The sequence below is a fragment of the Theobroma cacao genome, chromosome 3 (genome assembly GCF_000208745.1).
Source record: "Theobroma cacao cultivar B97-61/B2 chromosome 3, Criollo_cocoa_genome_V2, whole genome shotgun sequence".
Taxonomy (NCBI): Eukaryota; Viridiplantae; Streptophyta; class Magnoliopsida; order Malvales; family Malvaceae; genus Theobroma; species Theobroma cacao.
Window position 1 is genome coordinate 22,945,638 of NC_030852.1, and position 7,846 is coordinate 22,953,483.

A 7,846-nucleotide genomic window follows, 5' to 3' on the forward strand; every position below is an offset into this window, starting at 1 on the left:
TTTTAAATGAAGATTTTAGACTTTTAAACTCATTTTGAATATGAATTATGTGTTTTGTACTTGTATATTACGTTTTAGCCAGTTTCAAAATTTTTGAGAAAAATGACCAAAATACCCCTGTGAGACAAAAAATTAATATTTTATTTGTTTAAAGTTGGAAACAGCTTAAAATCTTTTAGAACACGATATTTGACAATGGTTGCTCACAAGGGAACAGAGAAACTGATAGTAAAGCCTTACGGGGTTTCGGGTTGACATTTCGAGCAATAAGTGTCTACCGAGACACCGTGACGGTTATCACGGGCTCGAGGGGAGTACCGGGTTGTGACAAAATCTATTTTAAAGTGAAAATTAAGAGTAACCAATTGAAATTTACGGGGTTAAGTATGAAGGATTACAACACCAGCCTTTTCATTCAAGTTTTGATAGAGTTTGAGTTTAATTATAGTAACAATTACTGTATTTAGGTTTTTATTGTTGATAATGTACGAAAAAGGAGAGAATAAGAAGATGAGATTAGGTGTGAGAGAGTTGAAAAGAGATAAAAAATTATTTTTATCTTTTTTTAAAAAAATTAATATATAATATTTACTTTTAAGTCCCTCAAAGAATTATATTTAAGCAATAGAAACAATGGGCCTTGTTGATAAACAAAAAAAAATTAATAAAAAAAGTATGTTAGTTTAGGTGCATCTTTTTAAGGTTTTAAATTTTTATTTTCATATCTATAAATTAATGTTTATTGTTTTTTTATTTGAGTTTTTAATGCAAATTGTGTAAGAAACAATGAAAATAAGATGCAGAGATATCAAGCAAACAGAAAATTTTAAGATATTGCACATGGTTCAGCTTTTACCTATGTTCACAAAGTGAAATAATTTTTCTACTATTGAAAATTAAAATATAATAAAATCTCTCTCAATAATTTTCCTAACCAACTCAAGGATCTTTCACATATATTTTTTAAATAACCTCACTAGGAAACATACCCACTTTAACTCCAACTAGAGGAAAATGTAGCATTGCAAGGTATTCCTTATCTAAGGCTCTTAAGAGCACTACTTCAATTTTAAAACTTACAGACCCATTTTTACATTTTAAAAGTTCAAAATAAAGTAATGTGGAACAAAAAGTTTTAAATTGTACAACTACTCAATGTTGTACACAAACTAAAATCCAAGATAAAGAAGATTTCAAATTCTAATTTATCTAAAACTCAACAAATCTTCACTTCTGATTTGAATTCAAACTTTTTAAACTTTTTCCATCAGTTGCATTGTAGTTCTTAAACTAACTCCACCTACTTTACAACATTTTTGTCAACTTTTCAAGCACAAAATTTTTCAAACCATTGGCATTCAAGACTATCCCCAACTACACATAATGAATCAAGAATGGTCCAACATTTGATTCCACAAATGGCCAATGCACATGTGTACCTGTCAAATTAATAGGCCTTATTGATTTTAAAAAGGCACCTAAACGACCACTCTAATTCATCAACATTGGCAAGACTTTCCATCCTCTCACAATATTTACACTATGGGAACCTTTCATCACCTTCTCGATAATTGAAATCTCTTTCAATAACTGTCATCTCCTATACATTGTTCCCATTTTTTCGAAGCCTCACCTTCTAGACAATACAAACTAGTATGCAAATTCTCTCTCATAAAGAGCATGCAGCCTTATGTGACTTTTACCATTGGATCATTGGCAAAAAATTCCTACCTTTTAGAGTCTAATAAACTCAACGATATTAGATTTTTACACTTCTTTGAGAAATAGGTCGCACTATTCAAAGAGTGTCACAATCCAACCAAACATTTTGATTCTCGCAACTACAAGACCTATAACCTATATAATTGACTAAATACCCAAATTCAAATTCCTGGAATCATTCTTGAAGCAAATTAAAATAATCCTTTGAAAGTATATGTCATGATCGGGTGCTCTTTTCGAGCCCGTGACATCCGCCACGATGTCTCGATAGACATTCTTTACCCGGAATGTCAACTAAAACCTCATAAGGCTCTCGCATCAATTTTACATCTCCCCTGTGAGCAATAGTTAGTAAATATAATGTTTTAAGGGAATATAAACTATTTGAAGTCAAAACAAACAAAAAATAATTTCTGCCACACAGGGGTATTTTGGTCATTTTTATCCAAAAATTTTGAAACTTGGTAAAAATACAGCATACGATCGAAAAATATATATTTCTTATTTAAAAATAATTTTAGTAATCTAATTCATCCATTTAAAATAAAATTTTGGCTAATCAAATTGAATAAAAATATTAAATAAAATATTCCATTTTCTTATAAAACAATATTTATAAAATTTTGCGTAAATAATTTTTGTAGCGTAAAAGCAAAATAAATTCATACATACAGTGGCACATGTAGCCAGGTATACAAAATATTCTACAATGACATGTGGGCCCCTAAAATAAACAAATATGTACAAGAAAATAGACCTTTGATTTCTAAGGATGTAAATCCTAAAGTAGATCCTCGACGAAAATCAGCTATCTATAGATTATCCTGAGCATGAAATGGGTGAGAAGAAGGGGTGAGTTTTTATAAACCTAGTGAGTAAGCAAAAGTTCATCTATAGCATCTAAAGCCGAGTAAATGGAGACAGTTAAATCATCCAATCATAATATAATTCATAACATTCCAAAACTCATTTCAATTCATATAAAACAATTACATTTCATCAAAATAATCATCAAGGCTTATGATTCTTTTAATAACTTGGCTTGTGCCAAAACTCATACTCGAGGACACCTTGGCCCGGGCATCCTACCAAGTCCGCCAAGGCTGTTAAAACAATATATACACATAAAACATGTTTTTACGTTTAAAAACGTAGCCGTTCCTTGGCTTTGGCTGAGTTTCACCCTCACGTGGTGGTTCGGCGTGAAGTGAACTCTAAATATACCTTAGGAGATACCCTCCACACCTCTCATACTAAGGTAAAATATAACGGGGTTTACCGTGCCCCTCTAATAGGTTGGTCCACAAAAACCCACCCACTGCAGTAAGCTACTCAAATAACCCACCAAATCAATAAACATTTCGACAGCATGACATGGCTAATATGATATTACCCAGCCTGTGTCACGGCAAAACAAAACAGTTTATATATTCCATACAAAACACAAATCTAGCCATTCATGCCATCACATTGTCATAAGCCACCAATTCAAACCATATATCAAAACACGAGTATATAGTCTCCACTTACTCAATTTCCAAACCAGTATTCAGTCTCAAAACAAGTTATAAAACTCATTTCATTTAACACTTATGTTTTAAAATGTAATAATTTACCATTTAAACTCATTATTCTTTAAAACATAAAAACGAGTAGAAACAACTTTAGATAGTTAAGATGAAAGTCTGTTACTCACAATAGTAGGAGTTTGGAGTACTCCTATTCTTGGTCCTCGGGCACAATATCTTTACCCTTATCAGAGGGCTCACCACTTATACATAATACACGATATGTAATTCAATATATTTGTGTCAAACTGTTATAAAACTATTTCAGGCTCTATATGAATGCATGACATTGAATGAGAATTGTCCGAATAATCACTTAAATACGGTGTTCTACATGGGTTCAATTATGATCGGACTGAATTGGCATTCGACCTACTTGCACTATGCCTTGTTTAATTAGCCAAAACATCCAATTCAACTCCAAATATCTTCATTACACTTCCAATATTCCAAATACACTAAAGCACCTCAATGAGCTTAATTGTGACTTAATTCACTGTAATCGAAATTCATTCCGATTTCGATATCCGATACAATAAATCATCAATTCCTAGCTAAATAACATGATTTACAACCAAATCCATCATCAACATGCTCTATGGAAAATTCGACCAAATGAGGGTGGTTGAAGAACATGTGATTTTCTTGCTTGTTTTTCCTTCCAAACATCACAAAATGACTAAAAACACTAGGATATTATGAAATCTAGCAAAATTCATAACCAAAACTTCTCTCTCTAGATTTGGCCAGCAAAGGTTCCCTCTTGAAAACTTGAATTTCAGCCATGGAGAATGAAAAAGAATGCATGGGAAAGGTAGATCACAAGCTAAAATAAAAAATCTTACCTTTACTTGCTTGATTCCTTGAAATCCAACAATTTCTCTTGGATTTTTCCTTCCTAGGGTTTGTTCTTCTCTTTTTCTCTTTGTTCCCTTGCTTGGCCGGCCATAAGAGTGTGAATGTGAGGGTTTTAAGTGAGTTTATATAGGCAATTAAAATAATATTAAAGCTTGACACTTGTCACCTTTTAATTGGTCCATGTTTAAAAACTTAATAATTAAGCATTTCATTCCCACCACATATAATCTCTCACTTAAAAAAAATAATGGGTGAAATTCATGGGTTTGACAAGTGTCATGGTGGTGTAAAATTCTAAAAATTCCAATTATGTCCTCGTGGACACGTAAAATGATTGTTTTGCCCTTATGTTTGAAAAAATGTCGAAATTGAAATTTTTCACTTTTCAAATTCAAATAATGCTCTAATTAATCAAATTTAGTCAAAATATGATCCAACATTCCAATTTTACCCACGGATGGAAAAATGATCATTTTGCCCCTACGTTATGAAAATTCTCGAATTAACTCCAAATCAATTCTCGAACTCCGAATCACCATATTAAGACATTCTAAGGTTCAATAACTCTCAAATAAATCCTAAAATCTTTATTCAAACTAGTTCGAGATTTTAATCGACTTAATTGTACCACTAGGTACGATATCGACTTTTAACGATTCTTCGATACATTCACTTATGCAAACATTCTATTAAGCACATGAATGACATGACAAGTATATAATAGAGTAGGGCCTGACAGTATAAGTAAGTGACATATGCAAAATCTAAATACCAAACTCACTAAAATTTGCATCCATAATTTTTAGATTGAAAAAACAGTATCACAATCATCATTAATAGTAACTAAAACATACAAAGAAGATTAGCATAGTCCCTGCACAGGTTGACATGCACAAATCGAAAAATGGTCCTAATTTTTTCCAATATTCTCAAAAGTCAAATGCGAGATGGAGGTTAAAAGATAATCTGACATATCATATGTGTCCTGCAGAAAGAGTGCTACGTTGGACAAGTGGAATCTTTGAACATATTTAATTGCTATCCAAATGTGAAGATTAATGTCTTCATATGGAATTTTCAGACATAGTGAGATATTTTAGATTGTGTTTTGGTTGGACAGCAGTAAATGCTTGTTGTTGAAGGTTTTTTTCTTTTGTTGTGGGCTAACACTTTTTCTTTAGATGCCCATTCAATAATTTTTTGACGACCAGCTACCCTTTCCTCGAACCTTTTTGGTAATATAGAAAGTGATCCTTTGGTAAAGTTGGATCTGACTACCTATAGAAATGGATGGCCTATAAGTTCAAGACCAAATGCTAGTTCATCTAGTTGTTGTGGGCTTAAGACTGTTGTGCTACCCATTACAACATAAATGACATAAGTTGTAGTTAGTTTATCAAGCCAACTTAAGCAAGCTGAGTCCTCAAGCCAAAAATTCCCCATAAAAGTTCCCCTATAATTGCTTGCAAGTAATGGACCTATGGGCAAGTTGTTGGGAATCAATTGCGTGGCTGATGGATCTAGTTCATAAAATGTGTTTGTTAGAATTAGATTAATACTTTTGACAATTTGTGTGGTGCTACAAACTAACTTAAAAATTGCTTTCTACATTCTTGGGTCATAACTGCTCCATGGAATGTCAGAACTTCTCCAAGCAAGAATTTCATGTGACAACGAGATTGATTCACCATTTAGCAAAGTTCTTGCAAATTAATTCTAAGTTATTCTTGTTAAGTTAAGGAGAATAGAATATGGCTCCTGTTAGGCAGCCTCTATTTTAGGTTAGGTTGAACAAAGATGAATGAAGTATTGGTATACAAAAGAAAAGCACACGCAATTCATGCATAATCTAGGAAATATATACAACCTACTAGTCACTTGGTAGTTATAAAAGATATTACAAGTAAAGGTATCATAAAAGTAACTGAACACAGTAGCATGTTTTCAACTTCCACGTTCGAGTCATGCTGTTGTTTCAACTAACAATAACTCATTGCCGGCATTATCAACAACACTCTCCCTTAATGCTTGCAACTTGAATTGTCAAGTTATCTTTGTTAAGTTCAAACTTCGACTTAGATTGAGACTTGGTCATAATGTCTGCAACCTAGTTTTCTGATTTGTAATATTGCACAAGTATCTCCCCTTTCTTTTTTGCACCTTTGAGGGCATGGTATTTGATGTTGATGTGCTTGGTTTTCCCATGAAACACAAGATTCTTGGACATAAAGATTGCTGATTTGTTATCAACAAACAACTTTATAGCATTTGTTTGATCAATGCCATGATCATGTCAAATTTTCCTCAGCCAGATTGCTTGATTTAAAGCTTTAGCTGCTACCACATATTCTGCTTCAGATGAGGATTGAGCCACTATATTCTACTTGTGAAAGTTCCATGAAAAAGGATCCTTCCCAAGTGAAAATATGTATCTTGATGTGCTTTTACCATCATCGTTGCAACTACCCCAATCGCTATCTGAAATCCTACAAGCTCAATAGTCTTGTTTTTGATGAAGTTTATTCTATTACAAGTTATACCTCTCAAATATTTGAGAGCAGTAACCATATGAAGTTGACTTGGTTTCTGCATGAATCTTGAGAGATAGCTTACAATATACATTGACTTTAGACAGGTAAAACAAATATATAGGAGACATCCTATAAGACTTCAATAATCACTAGGATTCTCTAGTGTTTCACCATAATTAAGAGATAACTTTTCATGTGCAACTAAAGGAGTTGAAGTTGATTTACATTCTGCCATCTTGAAGTGTTTGAGGACTTCTTGAATGTAGTTAGTTTGAGAAAGAGTAATACTTTCCATGGATTGATGAATTTCAAGGCCAAAAAAATAATTCATTTATCCCAATTAGACACGTGAAACTCTTTTTTCATTCCTGATTTAAATTCACCGATGCTTGCTTGATCTCCATCAATAATAAAAAATATCATCAACACAAAAAGACACTATTAAGGCCACTTCATTTTTGATTTTCTTCACACACAAAGTAGCTCATTTGAACTCTTGTAAAAACCTTGAGCTAATATGTAGGCATTAATCCTACTATGCCAGGCATGAGGGGCCTATTTCAAGCCATATAATGCCTTATGAAGCTTGTATACTTTGTTTTGTCTGTCACCAACTTCAAATCCTATTGGCTGCTTGATGAATATTTCTTCATTAACTCTACCATTCAAAAAAAGTAGACTTAACATCCATGTGGTAGATTTTCCAATCAAGCGTAGTAGAGAGAGCTATGAGAAGTTTGATGGTATCAAATCTTGTCATTGGTGTAAAAGTATCATGGTAGTCTATTCCAACAAGTTGAGAATAACCTTTTGCGACCAATCTCCCTTTATTTCTATTAAGGCTTCCATTAAAATTGAATTTTCATTTGAAAATCCATTTAACATCAAGTACATGGCCATTGATTGGTTTGTCTACCAATGACCAAGTATCATTTGCTTTATCATGTTAATCTCATTTCTCATAGCTTTTATCCATTCTTCAAGTTGTGAAGCATCTTCGAAAGAAATAAGATCAGATAAGGCCACTTGAAATCTGTAAAACCCGACCCTATAAATACATGTCATGACATACATGCACTGAGTAGCATGTTATTATACTAGGAAAGCACCTAAGAAAAGACGAAACTCGATATCGTACCTAACGGTACACTTGAGTTGATTTAACCT